The 23,267-nt window shown below is 43.2% G+C and overlaps 1 long non-coding RNA gene across 1 annotated transcript in view; it reads left to right on the top strand.

The window, feature by feature from the left end:
- Positions 1-23,267, top strand: part of LOC150084796 (uncharacterized) — a 184,105-nt gene that overhangs the window by 22,681 nt on the left and 138,157 nt on the right. Inside the window, exon 2 of the long non-coding RNA XR_016547077.1 lies at positions 18,853-18,949. This is a non-coding gene — a long non-coding RNA (uncharacterized LOC150084796). The remainder of the gene's footprint in view (positions 1-18,852; positions 18,950-23,267) is intronic.

Below are 23,267 nucleotides of genomic sequence, written 5' to 3'. Positions count from 1 at the left end.
CTGTGGGGCATGAAAAAAAAACCTTTGTGTAAGAGAAAAGAAGGGGCGAAGCAGAAGACTGGAGGGTCCTAAGGAAACAGAAGGAAGGGGTCGACAGGGAAGTAGGCCCCTGCCCAATGCCTCACCAGAGGGAAGAGTGAGGTGGACGAAAAACCACCCCCTCACAAAAAGAAAAAAAAGATACCCTACATGGGCAGGGCAGGTACGGCCAGCACTGCCGGTCAGAAAGAGCCAACAACCTCTGGTGGAAATCAAAGTGAAGGCTCCAGCAGGGGGAAGGTCTAGTCCAGGTGTTGTCATTGGGGCTCCATTCGGTGTGTGTCGCATCCAGATTGAAGACTGGTCCAGTAGTCCATGATAATGAATAGTGGGGAGGTCAAAACCGGGAGTCCAAGATAGGACCCAATGTTAGGAGTCAATGATGAGGAATTTGTCAAGGCATATGAGGACTCTGTCTTTGATTGTACCGCTTGTGTTGTCCCATTCAATTGGGGGGGGGAGACCAGTCGACTACTCGAAATGTTAGGGGTCAAGTCTTGTGTAAGTTTGGTCCTAGGCTCAGCGATGTACAGCAATAATTGGTAGACATGGTTGTTTTGACCTATTGATTCGGATATTATGGTGGTAGCTCTTTCTGCCTGGTGAATAGGTCCATCGCAAATTGAGTGAGGGCTCAATAATTTTCTTCGTTCTGTAGGGTGAGTTGTTCTTGGTTTTGGTAGTTGAAGTGTAGTTTCGTTATTAGGATCCTCCTTAAGTCCTCGTAGATTTCGCAGCTGTGGGCAAGGTGCTCCCACGTCTGATCCTCTCCACAGTATCAGTGGATTAATTCTGAAATCATGTAGTTTTTTTCTGGAAGGAGCCATGTCCAGTGAGGAGGTAGGCAGCACAGAGTGCTTGTGAAGCCCTGACATCCGGGAGGAATCTTTTGGTGACAGCGCCTTTAGTTGAGGTGTGCTATCTTTTTTTTCAGGTATCTGTTAAGTCTCTTCTTTTCAGTGTTTGTATTGTTTGCTGGGTCAGTGGTGAAACCGGCGCAGGTAACCACTCTTCCTTTGGCCAATTGGTAGCGCAACCCATGACGAACAATCTTCAGGTCCAGGGGAAGGGATCCAGTGAGGGCCTGCAGCGCATGGGTGCTGACAGTGCGATAGGCACGCGAGGAGAAGAGAGCGCTGGATAGTTCCTAGGCGCGTTCTGTTTACAACTGTATTGGTCTTTTTGTACCAGACTCCAGAGGCACAGGCGATAACCGGGATGAAAACTGCCTTATAGAAGAAGGAGAGCGTTCTCTTCTTCAAGCCCCAGTCTTTCCGGGCAGCATACTTCCTGATCTTAATCTAAGATCAAACCTAGATATTTAAGCTCTGTTTTTAGTTTGACTGTAACATCGTTGACCTTGATGTGGGGCAGTCTTCTCGGATCAAAGGTACCTTTTAGTAGGATCGAATTGGTTTTCTCCGGGTAGATCTATAGGTTGTTATACTCTACCCAAGCTTGGTAATCGCTTCCAGTTGGGCTCTGTTATCGGCAGAATAGAGCATGACCAGGTCATCTGCATAGGCCTGGGTCTGTCCATTGTTGAGTTTGGTGTTCAAGAAATCGTCCAGTACCAGCTTCCGGAGGAGAGAGCCTAGGACAGACCGCTGATGGAATCCCCAGGAGACACTGCGGTGGGGAGCGGACACGACAACTCTCCCGTCCTGGAGGTAGGTTTGAATGTATCTATATAAGTTTTCTGAGACTTGTGCTCTCCGGAGCTTTTCCACCAGAGGGAATCGAAGACACCAGCAAATTCGATGGAGATCAGTAGAAAGTATTTGTAGTTGCAGTTGGTAGCAGCTTCAATGATTGTTTCCAGTGCATTTACCGTGGAGCATCCTTTCCGGAAACCATACTGGTTAGGCGAGGAGAGACCAGTAGAGGTAAGTGTGTTCCCAGTGAACTGGTTCACTGGGAAATGCCAGAGATTTAAAAGTGTGTGGGAATTGTTCATCTGGTTCTTTAGCCATTGGACTCCGTTGAGGCCCAACGTTGCCCCAGACTCACTTTGGCAAGTCCTGCCGCTGAATTTCCCGGCATTGTCGGCGGCTAGGACCTAAAAAAAAAAAATCTGCTCTATCGTAGGGATAATATCACTTAGGTTTGCTAGGCCGACCTAAGGTAATTTTATCATATTAAGTTTTTGATGTGTGGGGCTTTCGCTATGATGAAGGTAGAGAGGGGAAGGAGAAAAGACAGAAATATAGGGCCAGTTTTCAGTGGGGCATGCCCATGACTCACCAGGGTGGAGGAGAGGGTACATAAATTCCCCCCCCCAGAAGTGGGAATAATAGGTGAAGAGGGCTAGGGTGCCCTTTGCAGCTGCGCTGCGTTTAGTCTGTTCTGTTTTGCCACACATGGGGCAAGCCCCGTCCTTGCTTTTCTTTTCCGTGTGATCAGCACTCTTCTTGTCCAAGTACTGGTCCCCTGCGGGTTTGTTTTCTGTCACATATGGTGGCGATTTTTGTCAATCTCTGTGTACGATGCTATAGATAGCTATTAGTGTTTTTCTCCTGGTGAATAGGTCTTGCACATAGTGAAGTGTGTTTAGGGTCAAACGGCACCAGGGGTTTCCCCCATCTCCGCGTAGTTTACATTGTAGGTGAACCATCATCATCAGCCATTTTCAATCCACTGCAGGATGAAGGCCTCTCCAGCAACTTTCCAGTTCCTTCTGTTTTGAGCACTGGCCATCCATTTACTACTCAAAAACTCATGAATTTCATCTATCCATCTCCGCCTTTGTCTTCCAGGTTTTCTTCTAGCTCCTCTTGGGTACCATTCTGTTATTTTCTTAGTCCATCTGTCATCTTGTCTTCGAGCTATGTGTCCTGCCCAAGACCATTTTAGTTCTTTAGTTTTGATAAGAATGTCCTTTACTTGAGTTTGCTGCCTAATCCATGTGTTTCTCTTCTTATCTAACAGTCTGATTCCCAATATAATTCGTTCCATTCTTCGCTGTGTAGTTCTTAGCTTCTCTTCCATTCTTTTGGTGAGTGTTCACTTCCATAAGTCATGGTGGGGAGTATACATTGGTTCATTATTTTACGTTTCAGACAAACTGGGATATTGCTCTTCAGTATGTGACTATATTTCCTGAATGCTATCCATCCAAAATTTATTCTTCTCTTGACTTCCAGCCATTTATCATTATTACAGCTAATAACTTGTCCCAGATAAGTATATGACTCCACCTTTTCAATTACTGCTCCTTCAATCATTATTTCCCTTTCCGTGGCATACTTGTTCATCATTACTTTTGTTTTAGCCATATTCATCTTTAGTCCAAAATCCTTACTAGCTGTGCATAACTGATTAAGATTTTCCTCTAATTCTTTGGGATCGTGGCTTATGACCACAATGTCATCTGCAAACCGTAAATGGATTAGGTACTCTCCGTTCACATTGACTCCTTTCTGCGACCAGTCTAATCTTCTGAAAGCTTCCTCAAGGGCAGCAGTAAACAGCTTCGGAGATATTGTGTCTCCTTGTCGAACTCCTTTCTCGATTTTAAATTTGCTACCGTCTTTCTCTAGTCTAATAAAGGATGTAGCACTCTCATATATTTTCTTCAAAATCATAATATATGGAGTATCTATGCCTTGTCTTTCCAGTGCCCAAAACATTGCCTTATGCTGTATGGAGTCAAATGCCTTTTCATAACCCACAAATGCCAGGCATAATGGTGTTTTTTATTCATTTGCTTTCTCCATTAGCTGTGATATTACGTGGTGATCCATAGTTGAGAATCCTGTCCTAAAGCCAGCTTGCTCTTTCGGTTGATTCTCATCAAGTATTCTTTCTAATCTGTTAGTAATGACCCTTGTGAACAACTTGTAGATGTGGGATAACAAGCTAATTGGTCTATAATTTCCAATTTCTGATTTATCTCCTTTCTTATGCAGCAAAACTATGATTGCATTATTCCACTGCTTAGGCATCACACCTTTTCTAATGCACTTTGTGAAGAGCCTTGCCAGTTTTTGTGTTATGTCTCTTCCTCCCAATTTTAACAACTCTACAGTAACTTCATCTTCCCCCGGGGCTTTCCGATTCTTCAATGCATGTTCTACCTCATCAGGAAGAATATCGGGTATGTCGTATGTGTTGCTACTTTGCAATCCATGTTCCCCACTGCTGGTATCATTCCCCTGCTCCTTGTATAATTCTCTAGAGTAGTAGTCTTCTGCTATTTGAATTATGCCTTCTCTGCTGTTTATAAGTACACCATCGCTATTCTTCAGTTTCAGTATCATTTGTCTTTCTGTATTACTGCTCATGGCTGCTGATTTAAATCCTTTGTTTTCCCTTAATGCTTGTTCTACTTTTCTTATGTTAAATCTTCTTATGTCCTCTCTCAGTCTCTTTCTAATGGCTTTGCATAACTCAGTATACTCAATTTTCTCCCTGTCAGTGTTTTTCTTGCTCTTCATTTGTCGTCTTTGGTTCATCATGACAAGTGTTTCTTGACTAATTTTTTCTTCTTTAGATTTCTGTTTCCCTATAGGTTTCTTGGGTTTTATCACTTTCAGAAAGTTGTAATATTCCTCGTCGATATCTTGGTCCTGAGCAGTCTGCAGAAGCTCAAACTTGTTCTTAAGTTCCAGTACATACTGCTTTTTCTCCTCCTCTGTTATCTCAAAGACCTTTGTATTATTTACTCGAGTCAGTTTTTTCCTTTCCTTTCCTACATCTATATCAAGTGTACATCTTACCATTCTGTGATCACTTCCAACATTTACCTTATTCAGGACGGTAACATCATTCACAATATATCTTCTGTTAGTGAGGATGAAGTCGATTTCATTAGTTGTTAATCTATTTGGACTCTTCCATGTCCACTTTCTGTTCACCCTTTTCTTGAAAAAAGTGTTCATTACTGACAGTCCTTGAGATTCTGTAAATTCCACAAGTCTTTCACCAATTCCAAAATTTCCTATAGTTCCTCTTTCTGCGCTGTTTTGCCTTTTTCCAACCTTAGCATTGAAGTCCCCCATAATAATAGTGTAGTGGGTTTTCTGCTCATCTAGAAGACTCTCAATTTCAGTGTACATTTCTTCAACCTCTTCATCATCATGGCTCGATGTTGGTGCATAAATCATTATAATCTTTAGCTTGTACCTCTTAGAAATCTTGAATATTAGTCTTGACACCCTTGGTGATGTACTTTTGAATTCCAAAATGTTGAACCAGTTGACTGGAAAAGCCAGAGATTTAAAAGTGTATGGACTTTGTATATGTGTGATGCCTTGTACCGTTGTTCATCTGGTCATTTAGCCGCCAGACCTCTACTGAGGCCCGACGTTGCCCTACTTTCGCCCCGTGGAGGCAGACCAGGTATCCACTAGAATATAGTTCACTCTGGCAGGTCCTGCCACCTAATTTCCTGAGATTTCAGTGGCTAGGACCTAAAAAAAAAATAATAATAATAAATAAATAAAAATGTGATCACGTTGAGGAGGAAGCGCTAGGAGGTCAAAAGAAATGGTGGGCGAAATTGATTTTCAGTTGTGGAATTTAGATTGTGTGGGGCGTTCACTAGCATGCAGGTAGAGTGGGGAGGGAGACTGAAGACTGGTTGAGAGATAGATAGAAGTATGGAGCCGATAGGGAAGACAACTCCAGTGGGGCATGCCCATGCCCCACCAGAAGGAAAAGAAGGGGTGGCGAGAAGGGGAGGTGACAGCAGGGCTGTCCCCTCATCCGCGCCAGGAAAGGGTAGAAAGTAGGCCAGGCAAGGGAGCTGGCCTATTCGCCAACAGGGCATACATGTGGGGTGGCTTTAGTCGGGCGCCAAGGCGTCAGGGCTGCCCCATTTGGTATTCCCAGGAGTGGAGTGAAGATATCTCTGTCCAGGTCTGTCTGACATTTGTGCAGATCATGCTTGGTCTTTTATTAAGTAGTTACTCGAGGGCTTCAGGTCCGTCCACTGGTCGATATTCAGTAGGATAGGCTTCAGTCACAGTCAGGGTGGACTTCCGAAGGTCCGATTGTAGCCAATGCGTTTGGTTAACAGTTCTCAAATGGAATCGGTGTCCTCCATCGGTCAGTATTTGGGAGAGTGCAGTTCAGGCACAGTCCAGTTTTATCTTGGTTCATCATTTGTTGTGATTGTTGTTGTTGTCCTAGGTTTTCCGGCAAAGGAAGAGTCTGGCGTCTTACAAAGAGGCACTGAGCAAAGTTGATTAGGGCATTGTAGGTTTCCTCGTCCTCCAGTATGTAGTGCTCCTGATTTTTGGGGTTGAACTGGACTCTTGTGATGAGGTGTCCACGCAGATCTTCGTACAGTTCACACTCATGTAGCAGGTGGTCCCAGGTCTCGAGGGAACCACATGCGCAGGCTGGGTTATCTGTCAGTCCAAAGAGGTTTAGCTTGTGGCGGATAGCTCCATGTCCTGTGAGAAGGTAGGTGACGTGGAGACCAGGGCAGAGCCATGTCGGATATTTTGGGTACACCTTTCGCGTGATGTCTCCTTTGTCAGAAATCGTCCAGCGTTGTTGTCATATCGATGTCAAGTACGTTTGCAGCCTGTATTTCTCAACTTTACAGTTATTAGCCGGGTCCGTAGTGTGGTCCTGGAAGGTTGTGACTTTGCCACGTCTGAGTTGCTGAAGCATGCCATTGCGAGTCACCTCAAGATCAAGAGGGAGAGCGCCCGTGATCACTTGTAGTGCATGAGTAGAGACTGTCTTGCATGCTCGGGTGAGGGTCAATAGGAAGGGTCTATGTATGATATCCAGTCGTCTGCGGTTTACCGCTGTTGAGGCTTTGTGGAACCAGACACCGGAGGCGTATGCGATTGCCGGGATAATGGCTGCTTTATAAAGGATCGCAAGTGTGCGCCTTTTCAGGCCCCAGTCGCAACGTGTGGCTCTGGCAAGCATGCCAGCGTATTTTTTCATCTTAGCCTGTATATATTTTAGGTGTGGAGTGAAAGACAGATTACGGTCCAGGATAACTCCCAGGTACTTTAGTTCTGTGACTAGCTTAATTGTCCTATTGTTGATTCTTATTTGCCGCGGTCTAGTTGGGGTTAGGTAGCCCTTAAGTAAGATGGATTTAGTCTTGGTGGCCGAAATGGTGAGCCGATGCCTTTCCGTCCATTCTTGCAGTGTGGTTACTGCTGCATTTGCGAGAGTTTCTAGTTGGGCTCTTGAATCTGCAGTAAGGGCTAGGGACAGGTCGTCTGCATAGGCCAATGCCTGTACACCCCCTAAGTCGAGGGAGAGGAACTCGTCCAGTACATAGTTCCACAGGAGGGGGCCTAATACTGAGCCCTGGGGGCATCCTCGGTGTATCTGTCGATCTACCACTCAGGCAACAGTACAGGGTGTTCCTGGCCTCCCTGTACTGTTGCCTGAGTGGTTCCACCTCGGGGGGGGGGGGCAGGTCCGTCTGGCTCTTTGGAAGACGCGTCTCTTCTGGTTCATTTCTCTTCTTAAAATATCAAGTTCTTGCGACCACCACGGAACGGCTCCCGGCCGAGGGGTCCTTTTCCTGATTGCTTGAGTAGCCGCATTTACAATGGCATTGGTGACAGCGCGTTGGTGTGGAGCTGGTTGGATGGCAAGTTTTGTGCATTTCTAGTGATGGCTTCTTTGAATTTTCCCCAGTCTGCTTTGTTCACAGCATATCTATTCTGTTTGTAACAGTTTGTCTGAGTACGGTGGAGTGACCTATGCATAGAAAAGGTGATAGCCCTGTGGTCGGAGGAGGTCCAATCCTCCTGCACTTTCCAGTCATTGAGATGACGGGCTAGGGATCTAGTTGCGATGGTGGCATCCAGTGTGGCCTCCCAGAGAGTCGAACTGAATGTTGGTAGATTATTAGAGCGATTTATGACAACAAAGCTGCTATTGGCCAGGAACTCCTCCATGTGTTGCCCATTTCTGGAGCCTCTACGCTCTGGGGTCTCACTGTGCCACAAAGGTGAGCGGCAGTTTAAGTCGGCGGATACAAGGATCTTGGCTCCTGCTAGTTCAGTTTGCACTTTATGCAGATATTTGAATGTACGGGAGGATATCTGCTTCTGGACGATTGCGCATACTGGGAGAATCTCTATATTCATCCTCAATGTCCAGGAAGTGTTGCTTCAGTCCTTTTGGGAAGTATCTCAATCTTGTTATTAGTAGCCCTCTGAGGTCTTCATAGTGTTGACAATCATAGACTATGTGGCGCCAGCTTTCGCTCTCTCCACATATGCAGTTGGGGTCCTCAACGAGTCCGAAGCCAAACAGCTTCTCCTTGTAGGGTCCGTGTCCTGTTAATAGTGTTGTCATATGGTACCCTGGGAAGTACCACGGTGGCTGCTTTGGGTATATTTTCCGGAGGTGTGGTAGAAATCTTTTTGTTACTTCGCCTTTTGTAGTCTCTGTCCACCTTCTTTGCCAAAGGTCTAGGAGGTGGGTCTGTAGCCTAATTTTTTCGTTCTGGTTCTTGGCAGCAACCATTGCCACCTGCCGGGACAGTAAGGGCATGTACAACGATGGGTCCGTGGACCACTGTTGATTGCGCCACACAAGAAGGCGTCCGTCGGCATGTTGCACAGGATATCCACACTCGTTTTTAGTCCTCCAGCGTGTTGTTGACACCACAGAATTCGCCGTCGATCAGCGGTGAAGAGAGGATGTCTGCTGTGGAATCCCATACGTCTGAGTGTGCGGCGCATTGGCATTTGTGGTATTATTCTTGCAACGCCCAGTATTGTATTGCAATGTCAATCACACAGTGACCTACCGTTTAAGGCGCCGCACCTTTCGTTCACCATGAACAATCTTTTGCAGTTCTGTCAGCGGGAGGTAGCTTCACCCGTTCTATACCATTCTTTGTTCACATTAAATAAATAAATGTTTATTGTGAAGTACAGAATTACAAACAACACAATATCCATCATGGCGATCACTGCCAACTGGTCACATGTAGGAGTTTGAATAAACAGATTAAAAAATACATGCAGTTGAGTACTGTTAAAATACCATTATCCAAATAAAAAACACTTCAAGATCTAGGCGTTACCTTTACAGAGAACTGCTCATTCGTCACTCATAAATAACATTTTATCATCAGCTTATCACAAACTCGTTTTTATAAGATTCCTATTACGATTATCCACGCAAAATAATTTAACTCAATATTACGTGGATAATCCTATTAGGTAAATCCAATATAATTGGATTATCCACGCAATATAATTTAACGCAAAAATTATATTCCTCCTTAGCCCATCCTACTCTAGAATATGCCTGTCCAGCTTGGTCACTTAATTCCTTAAATTTAAAAAAATTCGAGTACATGTTAGAAAATATACTGCCCTACCATTAATATCCGACACCTACCTTTAGACAAAAAAAAAAAAAAAAAAAAGAGCTTTTATTGTCATTTAATATTTTGTGCTGAAACCTTATGCTTTTATGTCGACCTTCAATCTTCACGGCATACTCTCAACCAGCTTTTTATAAATGTCAGGTGTATGTTGCCCCATTCGGCGTTGTTCTTTGGGCGACCTCGACGTGCACGTACCCGACGATCCAATACATTCGAAAGATGCTCGATATGGTTCAGATCAGTACTCTGGGCTGGCCAATTCAAACTTTTCCACACCCATGTCCTCAAACCACTGTTACGACCCGAGCAGTATGCCATGGCGCGTTGCCTTGCCATAATGTTGGAAGTGCATAATTGTCCAGGATGTCCTGGTATTGCACATCATTCGTGGTTTTGTCGATAACGATTAATGGACTCAAGCAAAACCATGACACTGCCTCCACCAAACTTCATTGTTGGGAGGATACAATCAGGAAGGAACTGTTTCCTTGGCATTCGCCATACCCAGGAACGGCCATCAGACTGGTAGAATGCGAACCTCGACTTGTCTGTCCATAGGACTGTTTCCGCTGCTGTACAGTCCAGGATTCGCGCCCCTTACACCAGGTTAATCGGCGTCTAGCATTTGTTGAGGTGATGAATTCTGTTGAACGTGTCATTTAGCATGTCCACTTTTGCAATTGTCTGTTCGAAGCCCAATGTGCATATTTATAATACGTTTTGTGACGTGTTTCATGCATAGGACCTGTTTCCCCATCCATGGGGATGGGGTGTCCGTATATTAGTGGTAGAGCGGTGTATATGCTGAGGCAAGATGGCATCATTAATTGTCATAATCATAAATAGCACTCTTATCTGGCTAAATATAAAATGAAACCATCAGTTTTTAGAAGACATACTGAAGGATTAATATTTATTTACAAAGTAATTCATAGTAAATGTTTAAATAGTACAGTCCTGTCTAGAATAAATTTTCACATCTCCCCCACCCCAAAAAAAAAAACTAGACGTTCTCATAAAAGTTTTCTAGGCTACTAAAGGAGATATATTTGAGTCAAAAATGCACTACCACCCTGTTACAAATTAATTGTACAAGAGTATTAAAATACAATACAAAATAACTGTAAAATGTTATTAATAACTAAAAAAAAATACATTTAATTTTTGTTAAAATAATGTGCATTTGCAAAATAAATAAACTACCTTTTTTTCCTCGTAATGAACTTGTATTTTGTAGCAGATGGAAATTAGTGCATTACTTTAAAGAAGCAGAACATATCTGTTAAATAGACTGCCAGCAAAACCCACCTTATGGTGGTGGCGCGGGTGTCCCACTAACCCCCTTCCCTCAAGAGGAAAGTCCGCAGCGAAAACGCTGCGGAGTTTAGTCTACACGCGACCCTAGCCCTATCAAATTTTCGTGTACCCCTCGTCGCGAAGGGCGGTTTGTCTGTTGTGAGGGGAAAACCGGAGTCAATCCCGGTGAAAAACCTCACGACCACGGTTTGAGACCGCCGAACTCAATGCTGAATGCCCCTGAGAAAATTCCCATAAGGGTAGTGCTGGAATCGAACCCCGATCAGCTATTCAGCAAGCCAGCAACGTTGCCACAAGGCCACCGTGGTCCCGTATGCTATCGCTTTAATTTCGGTATTTCACATCACTAGTCGCGTGGCAAGTGTCACGTGATTGATGAACTTTCGTTAGATGCCGCTGTAAATGTTTTCATATCAAAAAGAAAATAACAATTGCTGGAATTCAGTTGGTGTGATTTTATGAAACAGAGGAAGGGTCGACAAATCTTTCTCACAGAGCGAAATATAAAATTTCCTTAAAATCCATCTACTAGGAAGAGTTATTACATGCAGACGGACTTACAAAGGAATAATAATTGCAGCATTTCTATTGATATTTGGAAAGCGCGACAAATCTTTATTGTATACAAAATACACCCTTCACAGCAGCGATGCCAGGGGCTTTACATTGGCTAGTGGACAATAGTTTCGGGGGGGGGGGGTATATTTAGGTTCGATCTCATCCCCCACCGCGAACAATAGAATCAGTGTCAGATTATTATGCTTTTGACGGTATTAATAAAGATATTCTTGATTCGGTATCTCCGATCCTTTGCAAATCTGCTGCGGTCGCCGTCAATTGATTGGATCGTGGGGATCATCTCCCTCGGAAGAAAACGGTCACTAAGGGCTTGTGTGTGTGTGTGGAGGGGGAGCTGCCCTCAGTCCCGGTAGAGGGACTGAGGGATTTTCTCCCCCCCCCCCCGAGGGCAGTTCCGGTCTCTTGAAGCTCATGGAGAAGACATTACTTTCAACAACCACCACCAATCAAATCCTGCCTCACAGCCCCCCCCCCCTATGCCAATCTGCAACCATCATTAAACAGTTCCGGCCTCTTGATGTTGGTGGGGGGGCGGACCCCCAAATTTCCGAGTATACTGAGTGTATATGTACCGACGCGTCACATCCAGATCCCTAACGTGGAGCAGTTGTTGTTTTGTGGTCCAGGACATTTGACAGAATTTTGCTATGAGCTTGTCTTGTCAGTGTGGGTTTGAAGCCGAAGACGACTCCCGAGTCTGTATGCATCTTGACCACTGGGAAGGGAATGCCGTCTAGAGAAGCTTGGATTTCAGTGGGTTGGCGCTTCGGAGAAAAGACAATTTGGGCTGATTTGGAAGGGTTAATGAGGAGGCCAAATTGATTGAGATAGGATCTTGAGTTGTGTAACTTTTCACTGATCTTTTTATTGATGTTCACCGGGGTTAATCTGTGTAATATCTTAATATCATCGGCATAGCAGAGTATGTCTTCTCTCTGTTGCATAAACAGAAGAATAATGCTCCGGAGAGGACTCCGGATTGTGTGTTGATCCGCGTTGAGAAGAATGGTTCTGTCAGGGAGCAGGGTTGTGATAAACCACATGTCACCTTTTATGTAGAAGTAATTTTCTAGGAGGTGAACAAGCGAGGGAATACTGATGGAGTCGAAGGCAGTTTCTAGTGCACTGGTTATGGATATTAAATTGGTGACTGTGGATCTTCCTGGAATGGCACAGTGAATCTTTGGGGGGGGGGGGGGGGTTGTGAGGCAAGATTTCATTGGTGGTGGTTGTTGAAAGTAATGTCTTCTCCATGAGCTTCAAGAGGCCGGAATTGTTTAATGATGGTTGCAGATTGGCATTTATGGTGTGGCCGGCCTCACAGCATATCTGTTCCAGAGAGGGGGGGAAAGTAGTGCTGTGTTAAGACACGGTTAAAATTGATAGTAGAGGATCGATGATAAACGAGCTAAGATATTTGATCATGAATTGTGGCACAAGATCGGGGCCTGTAGTTGCAGTGGGTGGCAATCCATTTATACGAATTATAAGCTGCTTCCTGGTGATGCGAACGGTGGTGAGCATATCAGTAGGAACATTGCCTAGGTACATCAGGACCACAGGCGCCGCAGTGCGTTGCACACGCTTCTTGATTAGACTGGGGTTCGAGCCCATTACCACCAAATACGGAGGATACGGAAAGATCCACCGAATATCCCCGCAGCAATATGGCCTTAGTTGCTAATGCTCCTAAAAACTAAATAACAAACAAACAATCGGGACCACAGCGTTTGAGAACTGTGCAATGTTGTCCATCTACAGTTCAAGGTCCAGTGTTTTAGGAGTCATAAAACGATTTGCCTTTTCGTAGGGTTGCACTTAAATGCTTTTTAACTGCAAATGATTTCTGGCGGTTGAACACTGTCCGGGCTCCGGAGAAGGCAATACGATCTTGTATAGCGCCTGACTCTTCCCATCTCTTATGCAGCTTTTGTTTTTCTTGAAAGCTCTTGTTCAATAAGCTCTCAAACGGGGAGTGATGCAGAGAGTCTTTGTAGCATCATAAGTTTCAATGGTTCGAATCGATCTGGTCATGAGGTCCACAGCTAGCTAGAGATCACTATTATTGAGAGCCTCCCAAGGCATCGAGAATGCGGCTGTGATGTCTTTTTTCGATCCTTGGATATCGAAGTTAGGCGCGGCTAAGTGGAGAAGTATGACAATTGGTTTGTGATGGGATTGAAATAGATTGTGAGGACTGTCTTCGAGGTCACATGGTGCTGAAGAGAATATCAGATCTAAGAGATGAGATCCTCTCTTGGGGTGGCAGTTAAGTAGTAAATCTTTCTAAAAGGTTCAAATATAAATTTCATGAAAATTCATCCTGAGGGTTTGAGTTGTTACTGGGGGAGGGTTGTGAAGGCAATAGGCGCATTATGCATATATGCTAACGTTCTTAAAAACGGGACTATATTTTACAAATTTTTGACCATATTTTGTATAATTATGGAATGTAACGGAAATGCAAATGTTGTGGTGAATTATTTTTTATTGTTGCACTCCTACTTCCTGCAATAGGACGTATGATTGTGACGTTGCACATGCAGCCGGTCACTGAAGATGCACTCTAATTGGTGGCTCAAAAACCTTCAGTCACTGGTCACTTGTATGTTTGTAAATCTTTGCCAAGATTCTGGAATCAATTTGTCGGTGATTAGAGTATAAAGACTCCATGGGAGTTTTTATACTCAAATTGGGGAAAACGCATGATCTATCAGACTTTGAAAAAGGTCTTATCGTGGGTGCACGTTTAACAGGAGCCACAATTCAAGAAACGAAAGGCAACTGGTTTCTCAAAACCATCCATCTGAAAGGGTTTTAATGACTGGAAAGCAAGCGGTTCTTCCATATTTCAGAGGCTTAATGTGTCAGAAAAACAGTACTTCAAAAGCGAAGACTTCGTATTCTAAAGAAGATTGGTAAAAATGGGACATCCAATGTGCAGCAAGTTTCATCTGAATTCAACCGAGCTCTGTTTCAACCCGTACTATGCGCAGGGAATTGAAAAAAAATTGGGTATTGATAGCTCCTGCCTATTCGGAAGCCACTTATTTCAGAGAAAAATCCGCTTCCAGTAGTGCAAAGAACGTTATGATTGGACAGCGGAAGGAAGTCAGACAATCACGATACATTTTGTTTTGCACTAATGGTAGGCAGAGAGTGTGTCAAGAACCTCACGAAGCGATGATCCTGTTTGCCTTGTTAAGATAACCTAAGTGTCTTGAGATGGTATCATGGTATGGTGAATGTCATTCAGGGACCTACTTGAATTTTGTTTGAGATCTACTGCACCCTGCAACAGCGCGTCTTGAAAGAATGGTTTTTAGAACAAGACATGTATTTCCACCATCTTCCTGCCCCCACATTCAACTGATTTCAGTCCTATTGACAATGTGTGGGATATGCTGGAGAAACCAATTCAACAAAGAAGTCCTCTTTCTTGAACTTTGTCGCAACTGAGCGATATTTTGCTGGAAAAATGCGTTAAAACACCTAATGGAATCCATGTCGCTCCACACTTACTGTTATTCGAAACAAAGGGGACCCGTTTCGATATTGAATAAAGGTTCTGTGGGAGAGGGCAATAAAAATGCTATCTTAGTTTAATTCCTATAATACTCTCAGTTTACCTTGGCACCTCATGGGCTGTTGCTTTGTGTTTAAATTCCAGAACAGGTGGTCCTCACTTCCTTCCGAGTTCCACAAGCTATCTATTTTATTTACCTTTTTCAATATCAGAAGATTCTCTTTTATTCTTCCCCCAAACCGGGATAAGTCCGGTTGTTTACTATAGAGCTGTGTGTATTTCTCTTCAATGATGAGACATGTTTTAACAACATAACAAAGCTTATTTCACCGTTAGGATCATAAAGAATATACAAACACTGAATAAATCACGATTATACAATTAACCATAGCCTTCTTCTACTCTACAAAATTACTAAACACACACATACCTCTTCCTTTCTATAAAAGTGCTTTACAACAGTGGGAACTTCTCTTTCTCCTTGTCTTATAACTTAACACATATTTATAATTACCTTACATTCCATCTCTCTCCTGTTACATGGCAACATCAAATTTGGCATACAACCTTCCCTGGTCCTTCGGAGCCTTCAGTGGGTTATGAACAAACCGTGGTTGTTCCCTCTGAGCACAGATTATTTGTTAATAACAATAACACATCTACTACATTATTTTACTACTGTTTCCGACTTTCCTTTAAATACAGTATTCAGTTCAACCTACTAACAGTCCAATTCATTTTCCCCGCTTTTCAATTAGCATAATCAAAATTTTTTTAGGACTTACTTTCTCTTTTCTTCCCTCTGCCTCGATGATGGTTTCCTGCTTCATGTCTCCTTCCAGCGGTCGTCTCCCTGGGCCTGTCCTTTACTGGTCCATTCTTTGTTGGTTCTCTCCACAACAAAAGGGTTTTGCTTCTGGGATGCTGCTTTGGCCATTCCTTGGAACTCGAGCCGATTTTCTTCTGAATCATTTCCCTCACTCAAATATGTTGGTCCCGTTCTCCCTCCCATCTTCAAAAATCTCCCCACACACCTTCCAAAGATTCTGTCTCATCACTCTTGTTTCACCTTTTTGTTTATCCCACTTCCCCCTGTTCTTGACTAATCACCATTAATTTCTCTTTTTCCCTCTTTATTCTTATTTGCTAATTCTTTTTCCGTTGTCTCAGCCCCCGTTCTGGTTGGTTGGGCTCCTTTAGTCGTAACGGGGACATTTGGATGCTTAGAAATTTCTGGCACACTTCTTCTGACCGTCCTTGTTCCCTTACGCCTTTTAGAATTGACCGCCCTTGAAATTTATAAGAGCACACTTCGGGATCGGCCTGTTTATTCAACACTATTATATCAAATCTTGGCTTGCTCTAGAATTCCAGGCCTTTCTTCTTTGGAGTCCTAACCCTTTCTTGCGGGGGGGGGGAGTCTCCCTTTGTTCACTTTCTTCAAGTGTAGCTCCCGCTCTATTTACAGTAAACAAAACGGCTTCTAACTGACACTCCTATTGTTCAGTTTTAGTCAGAACTGCTCCCTCCCATATTGACAACACTAATCCGCTCTCTAACTGAAACAAACAACTGTGGAAACGCAACAGAAATTTGCTTAACCCTGTGTTTAATATATATATAAAGAAATTTTACTATTTCTTTCAGGAGTTGTAAGAATGGGATCTTACACTCCTATATTTTTGGCCACTGTGTGTATTTCACATATCCAAAATCTCTAGAGGTCCTTTGTTGTACGTGAAATAGAATTTATGAAAGGATACTATTATGCATTAAACACCCATGTTTAATTATAGAGTTGAAAGAGCATTCCTGTAATCTCTCTCTTTCCCTCTGAATGCTTATTTGTGTGGTCTGGTTCAGGTTCGAACTAGTGATGCTTTTGACTCCGCTCTTGTATGGATATTTTGAGTCGGAAAAAACCTTCTAACCAACTTCCCTCAGACCTTTCCATCTTTAAGAAAGAAAGAGCATGCTTCTTGAAACAGAAAAGGCAGGTCCTTAACCAAGCTGTTCTGGGTAGGTTGAAGAGTGGTAGAAGGATCCTTTCGCATCATCATCTAGCCATTGACCAAAAGCTTGTCCAGGAATGGGCACAGTTCAGCTTACTGCAGGCAGATTTTCCTGACTCTGATTCCTCTCTCTCGCAGGAAGACTGGTTAGCTAGGGCACGCTTGACTGAAATACAAATAACTAGAGAGACCCTAATTGATGTCATTAATAAACTACCCAACAAAGCTACTGTAGGTCCGGATGGTTTCCTACTCTTTATTATCAAAATTTACAGCCCATATATAGTCGACCTTCTCCTTCACCTTTTCAGACAAATCCTGCAATCTGGAATAGTTCCTTCAATTTGGAAAACCTACCATGTTAAGCCCATTCCAAAGATCAAGAAACCCAAATCTAAAGACCTGCGACCAATATCCATCAGTTGTTCTTTACTCAAAATTTTTGAAAAAGTAATTCAGCCAACAATTGCCCAGCATTGCTTTGCACACAGGCTCGAGTTACCTGCATACCGTTCTGCACAGGAGATCGACAACTACCAATCTTCTTGATACCCCTCTTCAGAATTCAGCGCACCCTTAACAACAAATCACAGATTGATATCATATTCCTCGACATAAAATCGGCTTATGACAGAATACACCTCCCAGCTCTTTTTACCATTCTGAAACACTACTTCGGCCTGGCAGATACCTTACTTCAAATTTTGAAGTCTATTTACTTCCTAGACACCTGTCTGTGACCCACAATGACTTTCAAGTAACTGTTGACGTCTCAAGAGGCATCCCGCGAGGAAGCGTACTGTCAGCTATCCTGTTTGCAGCAGTTTTGGAGCCTTTCCTTGCTCAGAATCCGAACTTTGTCTCTTCTGCCGACGATCTGAAGTTCTACGTGAACCCAGATCATAATCATCAGATTCAAGATATCAACCAACAAGCTTGTAGGCAGATATCGAACTTGGAAAGTTATCTTGCCACAATTGGGCTGCATCTGAGCACTTCCAAATCAACGCAACTGACTATAACCAAGAAGATACTCAAAAATGATATCCAAATCTTTGTTAGTGGGGAGCCGATGCAAAAAGTGACCTCTCATACTGACCTTGGGCTCACCTTTCAGCCTCACTTTGTCAGAATGAGGCAGAAGACGTACGCGGCTCTTTGGGCATTGCGTCAGGAGCTCGTTGGTGTGCATCAGCCAGCACTGCTTGTTCGACATATCCTGAGGTTTATTACGCCGATACCTCTCTATGGAACAGAAATTTGGTCATCTGCCCCTGCCTCATACCTTCACAAGTATCTCAGCTTAGATGGATGAACAGGGTGGTAGGCCACCCCCTAACTATCTCCAGATCGATCCTACAGGCAAATCTGGGCACCACTCCCTGGAGACATATCATCATGACAAAAAATGTTTTCACGCTTGCACGGCTTATAACGAGGCGAATTGATGCTCCATCAGTATCCGCATTAATCTCTGGCCCGAGGAGGGCAAGAGGGAAGCACCCCGACTCCTGTCTCCCTCTACGTCTTACGCTGTCAAGCATTGATTCCCTGAGGAACATGTTTCCAGCCAATTGTCTTCGGATCTTCAATAAATTTAGGATCCACCCTGATAGGTTCTGTGAAGACAAGCTGTACAGGAAGGAAATCGTCAAGAACTGCTGTCAGATAATGAATCTATGATACTCACCTGCTCCTGGACATGACTGACTGTTTTTTTTTTCTTCTTTAACTTGCCTATTTGTATTTGACAAAGACTTTTTGTCTTCATGCAATTATATTATTGTATATTTAATCCTGTAAATGTCTCGGATCGAGCACGCATGTACTCTTGTTTATGGTACGTGTGTTCCTCGCGCCTTAGTCTATAAATATTCACACCCTTCTGGCACAGGGCCGTCCCGGAGTGACCCAAGGTTTCTTGGGAAATAAACTGATTTTAATAATAATAATTAAATTAACAACCATCAAAATGTATTTTTGTTTATTTTTCGAAAATAATTAATATAATTATCATCAAAGAATAATTCATATTTCTTCTTGTACAATAGGTCGCCACATCAACGCGACAGACAATCCTGATATGTGCCGCGCAAAGTGAAACTACGTTAAGCGAATACCATATCACCATAAGAAACAATGAAAAAGGTATGGATTACGTTTCAGTCTTGACTTTTATATTTTTGAAATGTAAGCACTGGCAATGTTTATAATGAAATTATTATATTATTATACAAATAGGGCATAGCCTCATTGTGTACGTGGCAACGATATTGGATTATTTTAAATAAAGAGGAGTGCAATACCAAGGCAACGCGTGGCAAAGTGCCTCCACAATAAGATCGATGGACAAAGTAGCGAACTTGATTTTCTCGGTGTTACTTACACAGTGAGGTTATGCCCTATTAGTACAATGTTTTATAATTCACGTATTCCAATTTCTGAGGATCTTGGTTCTGTTGACATCCGAGAAGTAATAGCCAACAATAAATGGAATCCAATAGCAAAAGCTATCTTTTCACAAGGATTGAACCTTGGTCTGCCAAACCTGATGTCAGTGGGATAATTGTCTTTATTATTCGGAACATCAAATACATCTCGTCCATCTTCAAGATGTCTGTCCAACTTTAATGCCATCTCTAACTCATCCACGTTGTGAAAAAAGGCCCATAAATATTCCTCACGGGACTCGAACTGAGGTCTCTTTCACCCGGTTTGGGCCTTCAGATACAGTTCCTCGTGAGAGGTTTTTGTATAAATTGAAGTAGGTAGGAATAATGGGGGAATCCATCGGTGGATTAGGAGTTGATTGAAGGACAGGAGACCGGAGTAGCAAATGGGTCCTTCAGGGATCAGTGCTCGGACTTCTTATCTTTTAAAATGAACGAATACAAGGGAAACTATTAAAGTTAATTGACGATTTCGAGGTTGGGAGGGAGGGTGGTTAATGAGCTAAACTAGCTATGTTGCTTCTAAAAGATTTGAACGAAGCGTAAGGGCACAACTGTAAAGTCTCTGGGAGAAGGGTAGACTAAATTTCATTAAGCTTACCTTTGCACAGCGTGTTGTGGAACGTTGCCTTCAAGATTAGCCGAGGCGGAGAGTTTGGCAAAGTTCAAAGAGGAACTTTTTGACGATGGGAATAATAGGAGAGTTTCTACCCCTTAATCCGGTAGAAGCAGAATCACTTAAATCGTATTTTTTTTTAACTAAACCGAAGAGTAAATTGTACCTCTTAATTTATAGAAGCATTATAAAAAAAAAACCCAGTTAAATCTTGAATTAAGAGGAGAACTTTATCTAACTAGTGCGCGGTATTCCTAATATTCTGTTACGCTAATGTAGTGAGCAGAGTTACGTGTCAACGTAATGGCAGTGGATGCAGGAGCACTAATGAAATATTGGATGTACGCTCGTCAATTTGCATACTTAGTGGAATTACACGGAACTTCATTACCCAATCTTCCTCCCTTTCCTTTGAAATAATCAAATTTTCCTCTCTCTTGGGACCACGTGATCACAGGTCCGTACACGAAGGTGACGGTAGGACGCCGATGACAAACGTCAAAGGGGCGAGCCCGATGACAAACGCCCAAAATAGCGTTTCCACGGTGTTAAGAACGATCACTTTTGCTCCTTACCTTTGTTGGGACTCGAAAGGGTCAAATAAATGAGTCGTGTCGTGGGGCGCTGGGAAAGCGATCACCTGTTGTTCAACCCCGCGTACCGCATGCGTACGGCTGATTGCTTTCGTATGCAGCGAGTGGTGGAAATTGGAAGCCACTACAGCACGCGGCTCGCTAGAAGCTGTGTCACAATATGCGGCTCGTTATGGGCCATTTTCTGCCCTATTTCCACGGAGAGCCGTGCCAGTGGAAGGCCGTTTGCCCGTTCCACCAGGATATGGAGATGCAACATTAGTGTTGAAATGAGCAGCGGGGGAGATTTCGCAGTCCGGGCGAACTCGCGCTTAATTTCGAAATGATTTATGTGGAACGCCGGTGCAGTTCTGTCATTTTCTCAGATTTTCCAATGTCATTACATTCGGTGCAGTAATAAGTTGGCAGGGCTCGCTTGATGGATTATTCTCTGCAGCGTTGCAAATAGTCCGATATTGCGCTTCTGAACGTGGCTTTGGGAGAGCATCAAAAACAATGTCTCGAAGTTGCTTTGATGTTTCCTTTGTGGGCGTTTAGCGGTTGATGCCCCGAATCATTCCTTCCTGGGCACGCGCACGTGTTCGAGGAATGGAGAAGATAGCGGAGCTGAAAAATGGAGGGGGAGGAAAGACAGAAAGAGAGACAAAGCATAAACAGAAAGTGGAAAGGATGGCATTCGTAGAAGCATATGACGCAAGCAGCATCAGCCAAAAAACAAAAAACCTTCTCATTTCACCCATCCACTCGCTCCAAAAGGTTTGTCCAGTTCCTCCTTGAATTTATTTAAGCTATCAACTCCCGCAATGACTGATGGAAGTTTATTCCAGCAATGAACCAACTGCTGGCTGAAGGAAAACCTCCAACCATTCTTCCTCAATTGGAATTTGTCCCTCTCACGTTCTTAATCTGAGCAAGAAGAAGGATCCCATCAGAATTCAGCCTGCTCAATCCATTCAAGGCTTTGTACACCTCAATCAGATCACCGCGCAGGTGCCTAGTCTCCAACCACTGCAATTTGCAGAACTTAAGCCTCTCTTGGTAAGAGGATCCCTTCATTCCCCTCACCAATCTTGTTGCTCTTCTCTTACACGCTCAAGCAACTCTGTATCCGTCTTAAAATGAACTCTCCAGACCTGTACGCAGTACTCAAGGTGTGGCCTGACCATTGCCTTATACAGAGGGATAATCACCTCCTTTTCCCCTACTAGCAACGTTCTTGTGTATCATTGATGAGACCCCACAGGCTGCTCTGGCAGCCTGTCTGCACTGCTCAGAGAACTTCATATCAGTCTTTTTCATTTTCTACAACCCTAAGTGTAGTTGGTACGTTCCTCTGGGGAAAGATTGGCAGAGAGAGTAAAAAAGTGAAATAGGTGTTTCTCGCGATACAAAGAGAAATAAAGAACGACAGAGAGAGAATGCCTAAATGAATTTGACCCGTCATTCATCAGATAGCGCAATCAGTGCATCTTGTTCGACCACCCATCGACTCCCAAGGTAAAATGCGAAAATCTTTTAATTGCGAACAATGCGTATCTGCCATCTGAATCTGTTTTCCCCGTTTGCCAGTAAAGCAACCCGATGCATACAAAAAGGATAAAAAAGCCTTGAAGCGTTGCCAAGATATCGCCCACAGTGACCTCTATTGTCAGGTGTGTGACTTAATTGATATCATTAAGAATATGCCGTATTAATTTGAAACAGTGTTTAAATTATTTACGCAAAGGAAAATCTTACCTTGATTTTTATGGCCTCCCGCATTTATCACCCCAGCGTGGCTATTAAAATCGCGAGGCAGGTACAAAACATGTTTAATGCTTCTGATTTGCAACCACTCAGACCTCGCTGCCCCTAACTGCTCTGTCATTATCTCCAAGTATGGCTGCCAGCGTAAAATATATTTCTGCTAAGAGGAAAACCATATCACCAAACCATTTCTAATTGTGCACCTCACACCAAACTGTAGATATCGTTTAATAATAAATTATACACTATTATACACTACCTGGCCAAAATATTAGAAACCGCACTTCTCTACCGATAGTAGCCGTATGATGGGCTTCTAATATTTTGCTCTAGCAGTGTATATTAAGCAGTCTCTTAACAACTACGAGCCTCTGTTAACTCTGCATCTTCAGTGAATAATTAATGTACGTTTTAAGTTCTTCTCCCCCTCCCCCTCTAGGGTCCATTTATTGCGAGCCATCCAAGATGGCAGTTTATTTCAATTACTGCGCGATTGTATCCTCGCATTTTACGATAGCTAAGTTTAGAGATAACTCCATCGCGTGTAACTCATTGATTTAGGGCCCTTTTATAAATAAGGGCCAGGATTAGAACGGATAGATTTTCTTTATGTTCGGAGATTAACGGGGAATGGATGTAAATATTATTTGTCGAAATAAAACAAGAGGAGGTGCCCATATAACAGAGCAGAGATGACACAGTGTGACTGTTATTGCTATTTACACAACGATACGTGTTCGTAGAATTAATCCGCGGATTTTTGCTGAAAGCGTTCGTGATATACGATTATTGCACCCTAAGTTATAATAGACTATAGATGTTATTATAACTTTGCCCTTCTGTAGCATTTTATCGATTGGGAAAAGGCAACGGGTGAGTGCAGACGACATTTGTTATCCCGACATGCATTTCGTTGTCGTCAAAAATAACCCCCTCCTCGCCATCCCCTAAATTAAGACATTTATTAAGCAAATTTCGAAAAGGGATTTACGTTTAGTTCGTTTTATGTATTTTACGCCGCTTTGTATTAATTAAGAAACCTTATCACGTGATTAATTATG

This window comes from Mastigoproctus giganteus, chromosome 6 (assembly GCF_048544385.1).
Source record: "Mastigoproctus giganteus isolate SK-2022 chromosome 6, ASM4854438v1, whole genome shotgun sequence".
NCBI lineage: Eukaryota > Metazoa > Arthropoda > Arachnida > Uropygi > Thelyphonidae > Mastigoproctus > Mastigoproctus giganteus.
The sequence above is the reverse complement of the archived record's forward strand: the minus strand, read 5'-3'. Positions and strand labels throughout refer to the sequence as shown.